The sequence below is a fragment of the Aethalodelphis obliquidens genome, unplaced genomic scaffold, assembly GCF_003676395.1.
Source record: "Aethalodelphis obliquidens isolate GAN/ISIS:26980383/991018 unplaced genomic scaffold, ASM367639v1 scaffold33, whole genome shotgun sequence".
Lineage (NCBI taxonomy): Eukaryota > Metazoa > Chordata > Mammalia > Artiodactyla > Delphinidae > Aethalodelphis > Aethalodelphis obliquidens.
In genome coordinates this window covers 9,873,372-9,888,380 of record NW_020837977.1, presented here as the reverse complement: position 1 = coordinate 9,888,380, position 15,009 = coordinate 9,873,372, and the positions used below count along the sequence as shown (strand labels likewise).

Below are 15,009 nucleotides of genomic sequence, written 5' to 3'. Positions count from 1 at the left end.
AAACCAATACATAATAGATCAGAAATGTGCTGTCACCTTAAATAACCAAAAAGTGAAGAATCTTGCATTCATTGATCAAAACCAGATGGAATGTGTCAAATTATCTAAAGAAAGACTGTGTCACAAAAACTCTAGAAAGAAGTCAGTCATTAGTTGGTGGACCTAAGAATCATTCTCAACTCCTGCTCCCTCATCACTTTCCACTATACAGGATGGAAAAGCCAAATACTTGCCTTCCCAGCCTGCTTTGCAACTGGAGGGGTGGGGTCATATAACACAATTCTGGCCAGTAAGAAATAAGTGGGAGTCTTCTGGGGATGACACAGCAGTTTTTGCTTTCATAATAAAAGGGACAGGTAAGGATGACGCCACCCCTGCCTTCACCTCTTACTGCCTTGAATGAGAGATATAATGCTTGCAACCAGAAAAGACATGACATTTAGATTCAGACAGATCTGTACTCAAATCTGTTTCCTCACTTACTGGAGGTGTGGCATTGGGTACGTTCCTTAACATGCCTCATCTGTAAAATGGGTTTAATAATACCTGTAGATGTTCCAGTGATAAGGGAATGATGCACCACAATGGTCAGATGTTCAGTCCTCAGCTGGTACATATAGTTTCCAAGTGGCAGCTCCATGGGATTGCCAATTATCATCAGAAGGCACTGTCCACTGTTGCTACTCTCTGGGTGCTTCATCCTTTGCTGATTTCCTTGGCCCCGTCCATGTCTCTGAAAAAATCCATTCATTAAACTTTCTCCAGGGGCTTCCCTGGTGGCGCAGTGGTTGAGAGTCCGCCTGCCGATGCAGGGGACACGGGTTCGTGCCCTGGTCCGGGAAGATCCCACATGCCAGGGAGCGGCTGGGCCCGTGAGCCATGGCCGCTGAGCCTGTGCGTCTGGAGCCTGTGCTCCGCAACGGGAGAGGCCACAGCAGTGAGAGGCCCACGTACCGCAAAAAAAAAAAACCCAAAACAAAACAACAACAAAAAAAACTCTCTCCAAGTGACCATTTCAGCGTACCATGTATTTCCTGCTACAGTCCCAACTGACGCAATCACTGATGGAGTATGCTTGTTGTGGAGACTTCACTCCAACAAAGAGGAGCCAGCCCAACCAAGTCTCAGAGGCCCCTTTGATCTAAAGGCCCCCCGAGCCAAGGCTTCCTTCCCTTCATGTCTGCTGTTGACCCCTAAGTTACCAAGAAAGGATCCTGGCCCTGGCCTCCCTGCTGGAACATCAGTACCTGCCTCAGGGACACACACACACACACACACACACACACACACACACACAGCCATACCACCCCAACCAAAGAAGAAGAAATAGCATCCAGGCAGGGTCAATAGCTGGATTAAATTTTCAGAGGAATAAAGAAAAATCAGGAAGGACCAAAACACTTTAAACTCCATCTAGTTTCATGCTATATCCCTAAAGCCTACTACAACACAGTGAGTGAGCTCAAGAAATGAATGTGCCTCTTCCCACATCCCCACCCCAGGCCTGGGAGAAGGAAAAGCAGGGGTGACAGGGCAGAGCCTCCCTTATAACTCTGCTGGAGAGAGAAGGCGGCCAGCAATGGTTAGGTAATCTCAGTAGTCCGGAACTACTTTCCTGTTACATATCATGCACACACCCTCCATTAATTCTGATCACGTTATCAGAATCTTCAGTTCCCTTGTTTCCATTTGGCATTATGTCTCTTATTTTATCCTGGATTCCTTCAAGGATCCTGACACACTGAGGTGTTGAGAAGCAACTTTCCTCGAGCTTGGTGGCCAACTTCCATTCATCATTCAATATAAACATTAACACAGCAGAGTCCCAGCTCCTGCTGAATCATGCCCTCTGTCTCCACACTCTTGGTAGCCTTGGGCTCCCAAGAGAGCTTTTGCTCCTGGCTCCCCTTGCTAAGTGGCTTGTTGGGCTGCCTGGGCATTCTGGGCTCCTGGGTGTAGGCAGCTCAGCACCACCTACACCATTCTATCCCTACTCCTGTTATCTTGGGACAAGCCTTTCCTGCTGCCAGGACAGTCGCTTGCTATTGCCAGCAATTCATCAGCAATCAGCAGCAATTAGCAGCAGCCTGAGTTAACACACATTAGAAACCACTCAGCAAACTGAGAAAGGAAAACCTCTGAGGATTTTAGAGAACGGCTGACCTCTTCCCATCCTCCAGCTGCAGAAGGCTTACACCCATCTCTCCAGAACTCTAAAGAGGCTGCCGATGTACACTAGGTCTTGTAAACCCAGAAGAGGCTATACTTTCTTTGGGGTCTGCAACATCTCTTTCCAGAGCTCCCACCTTGAAATAGGGTTTGGCTAGATGGCAAGCAACTAGCTTCATGCTGTCCTGTGATGAAGGCTCAGAAATCATTCACCTTGAGCTCCTTCCATCAGCAAAGTGGCACCAAGGGATGAATCTTAACACCTTCATTATTCCATCTAAGCCACCAATTGGCGGTGCACACCAGCCAATGCCCAGATGTCAAAGTATTAAAAGACAAGACACAGCCATCAGTATGGAACTGCCGGTCATCTCTTGGAGAAAACCGCTCAGCATTAAACAAACATTTACTGAGCCTCTCCTACGTTCCAGGCACAGTGCAGGCACTGGTATTCAGAGCTGAGGAGTTCACAGCCTGGAAAGATAGAGTGAGATCTAGGTAGATAGTTACCATACAGTGTGATAAACCATGGTAGCAAGAGGCATTGGGTGCTGGGGAAGCCTATAAGAGGACACAAGAAAGCCTTCCTGAGAAGTTGATGCTCGAACAGAGCCTTAAAGAACAAATAGGACTTAGCAGGGCAAAGATGGCAGGGGGCACATCACGCACAGATGCTCTGATCCTGGGGCATTTGGGGAGCTGCACTGGTAGGTCAGGGGATGGGATGGGCACAATGCGGCAAGAGATGAGACTGAAGGAGGAGGGTCAGTGGAGGCAAAACTTAAGAGTTTCTTGATGAATTCCAAGGTTCTTTCAACCACTACCTCTATTTTCTAAAAATAGAGCCATGAAGGAATGGAATTTTAGAAAAGAAGAGAACTTGGACATCAACTAATGTCACCAAGTAAGCTAAGGCCCAGGAAGGTCAAATTAGGACTGGAGGCAGCACACGGAGATGATGGGATGCCAGTAGATCACATGAGACTTCACAGTCCACCAAGCTCTTTCATCATCACATATCAAGAACAGAGGGAAACGCAAACAAGTCAGAAGACCTAATCTATAAGCATGCCTCAACGACTGCCTGGCCTTGGGTCTTCAGTAAATCCTTTTATGGCTCTGGATCTGACTTTCACATCTACAGGAGGAAGAGGCAGGATCACTAGTGCTCTTTCCGGTTCTGACATTCCTTGTTTCTAGAATCTGATACTACAGAGCCTTTACTGTCAAGTTGGAAAAAGGTAACTTCTCCTATGAAGACCTACAGTTGTAATTTTCTGAAGGTTTTCAGGGCGGCTCTAACTCATATTTCTAATCATAATCCATTTCCCATTTAAATCAACTGGTCGTGCTTAACCTAGCATCACCCTTATTGAAACTGTCTGCAATTAAACCTCCAAACGAGGTACCTCTGTAATCTCTAGAAAGCCCTCTGATCCCAAAGAAGTCATTGTCTCACTCCAAACTGACACTCTTTCATGATATGCAACCAAAGGCCCCAAAGGATAGCTTGCTTTCTTTTCTTGTTTAAATTTGGGCACTGAAAATCTACAGGGACATTTCATAATAAGGAAATGAATGTATCACACCTCTGCCTTCCTTGTCATTTATTATTACAGACATTTGCAGGACAGCAGGCTCACATTACTTTGGATCCATCCAGGCCTGCTGGTAATTCTCATTATGAGGCGAGGAGCACAGCCCGAGAGGCCCTTCATTTATCACGAGTGGAACAACGTGGATGTCACCGCAAGGACTGAAGACGCAGGAGGGACCAACTCAGCCCAAGCCAAAGGATTCCTCAGCAGCGGTGACCATGCTTCATGCAAACAACCTGAGAAACAAGAGAAAAGAAAAAACAGAAAATGTAAACTTCCTAACTTTTCAACAGTGGAGTTTTCTGTTTTTTGTTTTTTAAATCAGGGTTACGTGCTTCTAGGCACTGTGCTCTAGTGTAGGATCCGAACATGAAAAAACTCAGCCCTGCCCTCAAGGAGCTTACAATCAAACAGGGGAGATGGAAGAGTGAAAATAGAAGTTGCAAGAGATAGGTACCACGAAACCAGAAGTTGAGTTCAGAGAGGAGAGAAATCCCAGCACCCTGGGTGGGCAGTGACACCTGCAACAAACAGGGCAGGGGCAGGACTTAGGCAGGAAGTGGGTGTGCAGCATCTGCTTCCCAGGTCGCCAGGGGCCACCTCCCTCTCACCCTGCACTCTCCTTCACTTAATTATTTCCCTCACAGTTCTCATACCCCCTGAATTTCCTTCCTTCCTTCTTCCCTTCATTCTCTTGTTGACAGTGTGTCTCCCCCACTAGAAGGCAAGCATCACGAGAGCAGGACTTCACCTTGTTCTCTCCAGTGCCCAGAACAGCGCCTGGCATGGAACTGGTGCTCAGTCAATGTGTGAAGGCAGGAAGGCAAGGCAGGCAGGCAGGACATGAGGGAAGAAGGGAGGGAGAGAGGGGGGCAGGGAGGGCAGATACCATTCACAGAAATGGATTCATGTCCCTACTCATCTCTGCCTTGCATCCTATTGAGATTTTAAAGACTGCTGTGGATTACTTCCACCGAGAGATCTGCCCTGATGCCCTCAGCTCACCTAATTCTTAACCTGGCCCTAAATTCTTTTACAGTCTGGCTTACTCCCCACCACGCATCCCACAAAACTGCATGATCACTTGCACATGCTGTTCCCTGTGCCAGGAATATCATCCCTTCGTTACACCTTTACGTGCCAGATAAACGCCCGCTCATTCTTCACAAGTAAAGGTGGCAATTTAGTGATATCTAACAAAATGTTAAATACGCACCCCTTCTGACCCATCAGTCCACTTTTGTAAATGGACCCTTGGGTTTTCTCACACAGGGCAAATGTCACCTCTTCTGCGAAGTTCTCTCTGAACTCTGAAGCCGGCCCCTGGCTCCCCTGTGACCCAGTAGCACACAGAGCATCCCTTTCATATATCACGTATCCTGCAGCGTATAACTATCATTTACAAGTTGTTCTCCTGATACTGAACCTGAGCTCTTCACGAAACTTAACATTCTTGTGAGGAGACAGACAAACATGTAAGTAAGAGACCAAATAAATGCATAAACACATACTTTCAGATAAGGGCTGAAAATAAACAGGGTAATGCAATCTCCAAGCAAAGAATGAGAATCTCCCTTTTCTAACTTATTGTGCACTTACTGTGTGTGTATTATGATTGTCATGTTTTCAAATGTAAATTCTCCTCTAAGGGTCTGTACTGTGAGTGCATTTTGATATTCTACGGGATGTTGCAGGCAACTGGGTCCTGTCTGCCCAAGTATGCTGTAAGATTATAACAGCAGAGACCATATCCTGTACATCTTTTCCTGCCCCCTGGCACCTAACATAGCAGGATTTCAATTACCCTCTGGTTGATTAGTCATAAAAGTAACTTAAAGCACAGGTGCTACTGATGAGTCTGAAGCGTCATCTTTGAATTAAATGTTCAAACACATGGAGACGGATGAACCCCAAAATGTAATGTTCACTATCAACCTGACAGAGATCTGTGCCTGGCCCCTGACCAGTTCAGATTTAAAAAAAACAAAAACAAAAAAAACCCTCTAAGGCTATAGATCAGTATAATTCTAACAGGTAACCTGAATTTATTGTCTTTAAAGTGAATTTATGACTTATGAGAATCTTTATTTTGAAGGAGTATAGAAACTTATAGGAAGTGACTCATGTGCAGCCCCTAATTTCTATACCCTCTAGTTCCTGTTTTATAGCAGCCTCATAAGAGAATAATTGCTATCATTAGACGTATGTTTGTAAAAGAAAACAATAATGCTTATTTAGAAATTCCTTCAGAATGCCAGGGAATGTTGCAGGAAATTGATATTACTGAATGAGTAAGATTTGGGGTGTCTTTTGCAGTAACAAATCTAAAATACCTATTTAAGAGAAAAATTACTTTCTCAGTCTTAACCTATAATATTCATACAAAAACATGCAGTAATTGTTCTTTTAATTATTTTCCTGTTTGGCTTTTTCTCTTTTGGTTTTCTAATGGGCAAACAATGTAGTCAGTGAAGAAAAAGGAAATTCTTTTCAGAACAAATAGGAGGGTAAAGAGAGGCTCTATATTGTTTGTACATTTAAGATGGGAACATTTCCTACACGAGGAAGAGAGTAGATGTGAGCTAGTTTTCAATGGAAAAACATCACAGTGACTGAAATGTTTACTTTTTATTGTTGTTATGCACACCAAACTCCACAGGGTTCTTTTGTTGTTTAAAAATGAGGTATCAAAATTGTTACGATGATAATTTTCTCCACATTGAACTATAGATTCAACACAATGACAATTATGATCCCATAAGAATTTTTAGTGAAAATTGACAAGTTTATTCTAAAACATATATGAAAATGTGAAGGACTTAGGAGATCCTAGACCTTCTTGAAGAAAAAGCAGAAGAAGAAGAAGGAGGAAGAATGGGAGGAGAAGGAGGGGGAGGGGGAGGAGGAAGAGAATCATACATGTAGTTAATAAAAGTGAATAGGCAGGGCTTCCCTGGTGGCACAGTGGTTGAGAGTCCGCCTGCCGCTGCAGAGGATGCGGGTTCGTGCCCCGGTCAGGGAAGATCCCACGTGCTGTACGGAGAGGATGGGCCCGTGAGCCATGGCCACTGAGCCTGCGCATCCGGAGCCTGTGCTCCACAACGGGAGAGGCCGCAACAATGAGAGGCCCGCGTACCGCAAAAAAATAAATAAATAAATAAAAATTTAAAAAATGAATAGGCATTAGGAGTTTGGGATTAATATACACACACTACTGTATAGCACAGGGAACTATACTCAATATTTTGTAATAACCTCTAAGGGAAAATAATCTGAAAAAGATATTTCTGAATCACTTTGCTGTACACCTGAAACTAACACAACATTGTAGATCAACTATACTTCAATTTAGAAAAAATGAATAGGCAAGTCATAGATTGGGAAAAATCATCACCATATATATTATTATCATATCACCATATATATATTATTACTACCAGATGGGCAAAATTTTTTAATTTGTTTAAAAAACATTTAAAAATTAATATATATTTTCAAGAATGTGGCTCATTGGAAACTCATACATTGCTGACAGAAGTATAAATTTCCAACGACAGTTGATTCTCATTTGTTTCAGTAGTTATATTGAATTAGCAAATATTGAACCATTGCTCCTAGGAAAAATAAAGGGTTAGTTCCCTGCTAGTCTCTAGTCACAATATTTTTGTCAACCAATCAACACATAACCTGGTTTTATGTGTATTTCTATTCAAAGACACCTTATTTAACGTATACTGTTGATTCATTAATATTGAACTCATAGCCAACAGTACTATAACTCATACCTAAAGGAAACATCCAACACACATCTCTGTAAGGCACATCCTGCAGACAGTTCCTACTATGTGACTCTGCCCTTTTGGTCATAGCTGATTGGATCATTTGTGGACACCTGACTGAAGCTGGGCCAATCAGAATCTACCCCTCAAGAATTTAAACTGAGAGCCATAGTGCAGAAGCATTGGCAGCTGTAATATTAATGGCGAATTCTCAAGTGAAGGTTGAGCTGTAGAGGTTCCCAGAACTGCCCTGCTTAGCACCCCCTTCCTGAATACTAGTTTTTCAGGTTTTCCTAGAATTCCATGAGGTTTCTTCTCACAAATCTATGTTCCACAAGTTGTAACTAAGACACAGTCATTTATTCATTCAACAAAATTTTCAAGCATCTACTACGCACCAGGCACATAGCTGGAAACTTACAGGGTGGACCCAGATGTCCAGACAACTAACTACACAAATAAGTATATAGTTACTGGCTGTGAAAAGTGCCACAGCAGAAAAGCACGGGTGCTCTCAGGGAAGTACTTTTGTCACAAATGAGATAACGTATGTAAAGCACTTAGTACAAGGCTTGGCTCCTAATAGGCTCTCGGTGTACTATATTCTTTGGCCAAATTCTCTCTAAATAATTGTCCTGGCACAATGTCTTCCTGGGTGAGGCTGGCCCATATCCTGCCAAGCTGTTCTAATTGGCTGCTAGTTTACTCCTTGCCTTTACTTTCTGATGCCAACGTATTAGTCCCAAAACACCACTTTGATTATACTGCCTGGTTGTATCCCATGCCAAAGAGTTTGGACTCTTTCCTGTAAGCCAGCTGTGAGGTCTCAGATGGGAGAAATGTAGGTAAGCAGGATTCTTGGTCACCTGTCTCCCTACTCCAAAGGAAAATAAAAATGCTGCTACTACAGAGGGAAAAAAGGAAGGACTGGGCATCAAGCAGGCCACTGCTGCGCTCGTTATTTCTACTGAGTTAATTAAGTTATCCAGTTGTCCAAATAAGTTTTGACCAAGAGGGAGGTGAGGAGGGAAGGAGACAGCAGCTCTGAGGTAGGCCCTTCATCCTTCGGCACTGGAGAGAAGTCTTTGATTGCTCAGAACAGACTGCTACGGGGATGGTCAGTTCAATAAAAAACGTTCAGCCACCTGCTCTGCCTTCCGCCCCAGAGCCCCAGTGGATATCTGGGTGCCAGAGACATTCTCTTTGAGGGGTCCCACCAGGTGCTACTCTGCCATCTCTTCTCTCCTCCTCCTTCTCTTTCTTTGCTTTATTCTCCCATTCTAAAGCATTTTGTGGCATTTAATATGGCTACACAAGATAACAGTCAAATGTAGGAGAACCTAGCTTGTTTACAATAGGACTTACACCTTCAGGAAATAGGGTTTATTCCTGGAAAGGATAATTAAGGCATAAGAGCTTTATTTTATGAATCATACCATCCTGTGTGGAAGCAAAGTGTACCTTATGAAAAACTCATTACTGTTCATAAAACCAAATCCAAATCTGCTCCTAACGGAGTAGTGAGTTTGACGGAACACACTCCTCTCTCCAGGGAGATGCTATGATACCCATTAAATGGCAAATTTGAAATGACCTAAGACTTAGAAAAATTGCTTATAAACTAGCACTTAAATGTAAACTCCTTGACTGTCAGCTATTCTTCTCCTCTCAGTTCTTAAATATAAGTTAAAAGAGATCCTTAGAGAAAGTTCAGCAGATAGGGCAGAATGAAAGCAATATTTTCTACCTCCATAGTGGCTTCTGTCAACCCAATCACTTCAACAGGAGTTGAGCTCCTCTCACCCTGAGTCCAGGAATTTCTGCTTTCCTCCTTACCACGAAGCGGAATTCTGTCAGGGACAGAGGCCACCTGTCCATGGCATTAGTGGCTTTGGATCCCAGTTACCTGGTCTGCCTCCCTCCCATCACTGACCCTTAAATTCTAGCATCGCTTTCTCAGGAGGACAAATGGAAAGGAGCTAATTCAGAGTTTCTCAAAGATGTTTTCTGGGGATGATAGTTTCAAAAGCCATTATGCAAAAGCTCTGGGGGCCTGAGAGAATAAAGTAGAAGCACTTTAGAAAGGATGAATGCTATTCAGAACAGACTTTAGAATGAACCCATATCTTTAAAACTGACGGCAAGAACCACTCACTTAACAAACACTTACTGAGCCAGGAACTTCACTTGGAGCTAAGTATTCAAAGATTAATATCAGGTAGTATTTGCCCTTAAGGAACTCAGAGTCTAATGGAAAGATAGCCACTTTAAGTACTTTCAGGAACAATACAAGTTTATGCAATATTGAAAAGTGTATTTGCTGTTTTGATGGCCAGCGTCCATTCCCCCTTCTGATATCAGCACCCAATTTTGCCTCCCCCATTGGACGCAAGCTGGGTGGAATAACTCAGTCATCGTATTCTGCCCAAGACCCAAACTAAGTCAACTGGACACCAACCACTGAGAATTATATAAAGGTGCTATGGAAATACAGGGAAGGATTCATAACTCTGCCAGGAAAGATCAGGGAGGACCTCTTGAAGTAAGTGATAGTAGGTTTGAGTCATGATAGCCAATTAAGAGTTAGAGGAACAGGGTCAAAAATACTTTCTAGGAGCATTATATGTAAAAGAAAGGAGACATAGCAAACAAAAAACACACAAAAAAGAACAGCAAATTTGGAGACCAGATAGGAGCCAGGTATGACTGGAGTAGAGGTTGAACAGGCATGTAAATTTTATTCCGATAAAAAGTTTGAAAACAATATTGGTGTTCAGGCCTCACCCCACACCTACTGAGTCAGAATCTTTGGGACTGGGACCAGGCATTGGACTTATATAAAAGTTCCCCAGATAATTCTCATTGTAGTTGGAAAACAAGCACTCCAGGAAATAGAAGGCAAACACCTTACCTGCAGAGCAAACCCTTCACGGTCAGGTCCCAGACTTCACTTTCTATTTATTTTTCCATCTCTTGTCCCTCTGACGTTTTTGTGCCAAAAATACTAAACTTCTTGCAGATCTTCAAACATACCATGCCTCCTTGACCATTTTACACGGGCTCATCCTTCCAGCAGGGTTACCTTCTTCCTGGCTGGACATCTGAAAAGTTGTCATTCTTCATAGCCCAGCTGGAGGTCTAGCTTCCCCAGAGAGCATCCTCTGACTCCGCGGCAGGTAGAGGACTTTCTTGCCCCACATTCCCCAGCACCTTCTCCCTCTGGTCCAGGGGGGTAACCATCTTACCGCTTTACAACAGTTTCCTTTTTTTTTTCTAACAACTTTATTGGAGTATAATTGCTTTACAATGGTGTGTTAGTTTCTGCTTTATAACAAAATGAATCAGCTATACATGTACATATATCCCCATATCTCCTCCCTCTTGCATCTCCCTCCCACCCTCCCTATCCCACCCCTCTAGGCAGTCACAAAGCACTGAGCAGATCTCCTGTGCTATGCAGCTGCTTCCCACTAGCTATCTATTTTACATTTGGTAGTGTATATATGTCCATGCCACTCTCTCACTTTATCACAGCTTCCCCTTCCCCTTCCCCATATCCTCAAGTCCATTCTCTACGTGTGCGTCTTTATTCCTGTCCTGCCCCTACGTTCTTCAGAACCTTTTTTTTTGGTTTTTTTAATATTCCATATGTATGTGTTAGCATACGGTATTTGTTTTTCTCTCTCTGACTTACTTCACCCTGTATGACACACTCTAGATCCATCCACCTCACTACAAATAACTCAACTTTGTTTCTTCTTATGGCTGAGTAATATTCCATTGTATATATGTACCACATCTTCTTTATCCATTCATCTGTCAATGGACACTTAGGTTGCTTCCATGTCCTGGCTATTGTAAATAGAGCTGCAATGAACATTGTGGTACATGACTCTTTTTGAATTATGGTTTTCTCAGGGTATATGCCCAGTAGTGGGATTGCTGGGTCATATGGTAGTTCTATTTTTAGTTTTTTAAGGAACCTCCACACTGTTCTCCATAGTGGCTGTATCAATTTACATTCCCACCAGCAGTGCAAGAGGGTTCCCTTTTCTCCACACCCTCTCCAGCATTTATTGTTTGTAGATTTTTTGATGATGGTCATCCTGACAGGTGTGAGGTGATACCTCATTGTAGTTTTGATTTGGATTTCTCTAATGATTACTGACGTTGAGCATCCTTTCATGAGATTGTTGGCAATCTGTATATCTTCTTTGGAGAAATGTCTATTTAGATCTTCTGCCCATTTTTGGATTGGGTTGTTTGTTTGTTGTTATTGAGCTGCATGAGCTGTCTGCATATTATGGAGATTAATCCTTTGTCAATTGCTTCATTAGCAAATATTTTCTCCCATTCTGAGGGTTGGCTTTTCATCTTGTTTATGGTTTCCATTGCTGTGCAAAAGCTTTTCAGTTTCATTAGGTCTCATTTGTTTATTTTTGGTTTTATTCCCATTTCTCTAGGAGGTGGGTCAAAACGGATCTTGCTGTGATTTATGTCAGAGAGTGTTCTGCCTATGTTTTCCTCTAAGAGTTTTATAGTGTCTGGCCTTACATTTATGTCTTTAATTCATTTCAAGTTTATTTTTGTGTATGGTGTTACGGAGTGTTCTAATTTCACCTTTTACATGTAGCTGTCCAGTTTTCCAAGCACCACTTATTGAAGAGGCTGTCTTTTCTCCATTGTATATTCTTGTCTCCTTTATCAAAGATAAGGTGACCATATGTGTGTGGGGTTACCTCTGGGCTTTCCATCCTGTTCCATTGATCTATATTTCTGTCTTTGTGCCAGTACCGTACTGTCCTGATTACTGTAGCTTTGTAGTAGACTCTGAAGTCAGGGAGCCTGATTCCTCCAGCTCCATTTTTCTTTCTCAAGATTGCTTTGGCTATTCAGGGCCTTTTGTGTTTCCATAAATATTAGGAAATGTTTTGTTCTAGTTTTGTGAAAAAATGCCAGTGGTAGTTTGATAGGGATTGCACTGAATCTGTAGATTGCTTTGGGTAGCATAGTCATTTTCACAATGTTGATTCTTCCAATTCAAGAACATGGTACATCTCTCCATCTGTTTGTATCATCTTTAATTTCTTTCATCAGTATCTTATAGTTTTCTGCATACAGGTCTTTTGTCTCCTTAGGTAGGTTTATTCCTAGGTATTTTATTCTTTTCGTTGCAGTGGTAAATGGTAGTGTTTCCTTAATTTCTCTTTCAGATTTTTCATCATTGGTGTATAGGAATGCAAGAGATTTCTGTGCATTAATTTTGTATCCTGCTACTTTACCAGATTCACTGATTAGCTCTAGTAGTTTTCTGGTAGCATCTTTGGGATTCTCTAGGTATAGTATCATGTCGTCTGCAAACAGTTATGGTTTTAAGTCTTCTTTTCCAATTTGGATTCCTTTTATTTCTTTTTCTTCTCTGATCGCTGTGGCTAAAACTTCCAAAACCATGTTGGATAATAGTAGTGAGAGTGGGCAACCTTGTCTTGTTCCTGATCTTAGTGGAAATTATTTCAGTTTTTCACCATTGAGAACAGTGTTGGCTGTGGGTTTGTCATATATGGCCTTTATTATGTTGAGGTAAGTTCCCTCTATGCCTACTTTCTGGAAAGTTTTTATCATTAATGGTGTTGAATTTTGTCAAAAGCTTTTTATGCATCTATTGAGATGATCATATGGTTTTTATCCTTCAATTTATTAATATGGTCTATCACATTGATTAATTTGTGTATATTGAAGAATCCTTGCATTCCTGGGAAACCTCACTTGACCATGGTGTATGATCCTTTCAATGTGCTGTTGGATTCTGTTTGCTAGTATTTTGTTGAGGATTTTTGCATCTATGTTCATCAGTGATATTGGTCTGTAGTTTTCTTTTTTTGTAACATCTTTGTCTGATTTTGGTATCAGGTTGATGGCGGCCTTGTAGAATGAGTTTGGGAGTGTTCCTCCCTCTGCTATAGTTTGAGTTTGAGAAGGATAGGTGTTAGCTCTTCTCTAAATGTTTGATAGAATTTGCCTGGGAATCCACCTGGTCCTGGGCTTCTGTTTGTTGGAAGATTATTAGTCACAGTCTCAATTTCAGTGCTTGTGATTCATCTGTTTATATTTTCTATTTCTTCCTGGTTCAGTCTCGGGGGGTTGTGCTTTTCTAAGAATTTGTCCATTTCTTCCAGGTTGTCCATTTCATTGGCATATAGTTGCTTGTAGTAATCTCTCATGATCCTTTGTATTTCTGCAGTGTCACTTGTTACTTCTCCTTTTTCATTTCTATTTCTGTTGATTTGAGTATTCTCCCTTTTTTTCTTGATGAGTCTGGCTGACGGTTTATCAATTTTTTTTATCTTCTCAAAGAACCAGCTTTTAGTTTTATTGATCTTAGCTATTGTTTCCTTCATTTCTTTCTCATTTATTTCTGATCTTATCTTTATGATTTCTTTCCTCTGCTCACTTTGGGGGTTTTCTGTTCTTCTTTCTCTAATTGCTTTAGGTGTAAGGTTAGGTTGTTTATTTAAGATGTTTCTTGTTTCTTGAGGTAGGATTGTATTGCTGTAAAGTTCCCTCTTAGAACTGCTTTTGCTGCATTCCATAGGTTTTGGGTCATCGTGTTTTCATTGTCATTTGTTTCTAGGTATTTTTTGATTTCCTCTTTGATTTCTTCAGGGATCTCTTGGTTATTAAGTAGTGTATTGTTTAGCCTCCATGTGTTTGTATTTTTTACAGATTTTTTCCTGTAATTGACATCTCGTCTCATAGCACTGTGGTCGGAAAAGATACTTGATACAATTTCAATTTTCTTAAATTTACCAAGGCTTGATTTGTGACCCAAGATATGATCTGATCTATCCTGGAGAATGTTCCACGAGCACTTGAGAAGAAAGTGTATTCTGTTGTTTTTGGATGGAATGTCCTATAAATAGCAATTAAGTCCATCTTGTTTAATGTATCATTTATAGCTTGTGTTTCCTTATTTATTTTCATTTTGGATGATCTGTCCATTGGTGAAAGTGGGGTGTTAAAGTCCCCTACTATGAGTGTGTTACTGTCAATTTCCCCTTTTGTGCCTGTTAGCACTTGCGTTATGTGTTGAGGGGCTCCTATGTTGGGTGCATAAATATTTACAATTGTTATATCTTCTTCTTGGATTGATCCCTTGATCATTATGTAGTGACCTTCTTTGTCTCTTGTAATACTCTTTATTTTAAAGTTTATTTTGTCTGATATGATACTTGCTACTCCAGCTTTCTTCTGATTTCCATTTGCATGGACTATCTTTTTCCATCCCCTCACTTTCAGTCTGTATGTGTCCCTAGGTCTGAAATGCGTCTCTTGTAGACAGCATATATACAGGTCTTGTTTTTGTATCGATTCAGCCAGTCTATGTATTTTGGTTGGAGCATTTAATCCATTTACATTTAAGGTAATTATCGATATGCATGTTCCTATTACCATTTTCTTAATTG

General features: G+C 41.6%; 1 long non-coding RNA gene across 1 annotated transcript in view; it reads right to left on the bottom strand.

Moving 5' to 3' along the window:
* Positions 1-1,668: 1,668 nt before the first annotated feature.
* Positions 1,669-15,009, bottom strand: part of LOC113631492 (uncharacterized) — a 95,354-nt gene continuing 82,013 nt past the window's right edge. The window contains exon 3 of the long non-coding RNA XR_003437352.1: positions 1,669-4,003. This is a non-coding gene — a long non-coding RNA (uncharacterized LOC113631492). The remainder of the gene's footprint in view (positions 4,004-15,009) is intronic.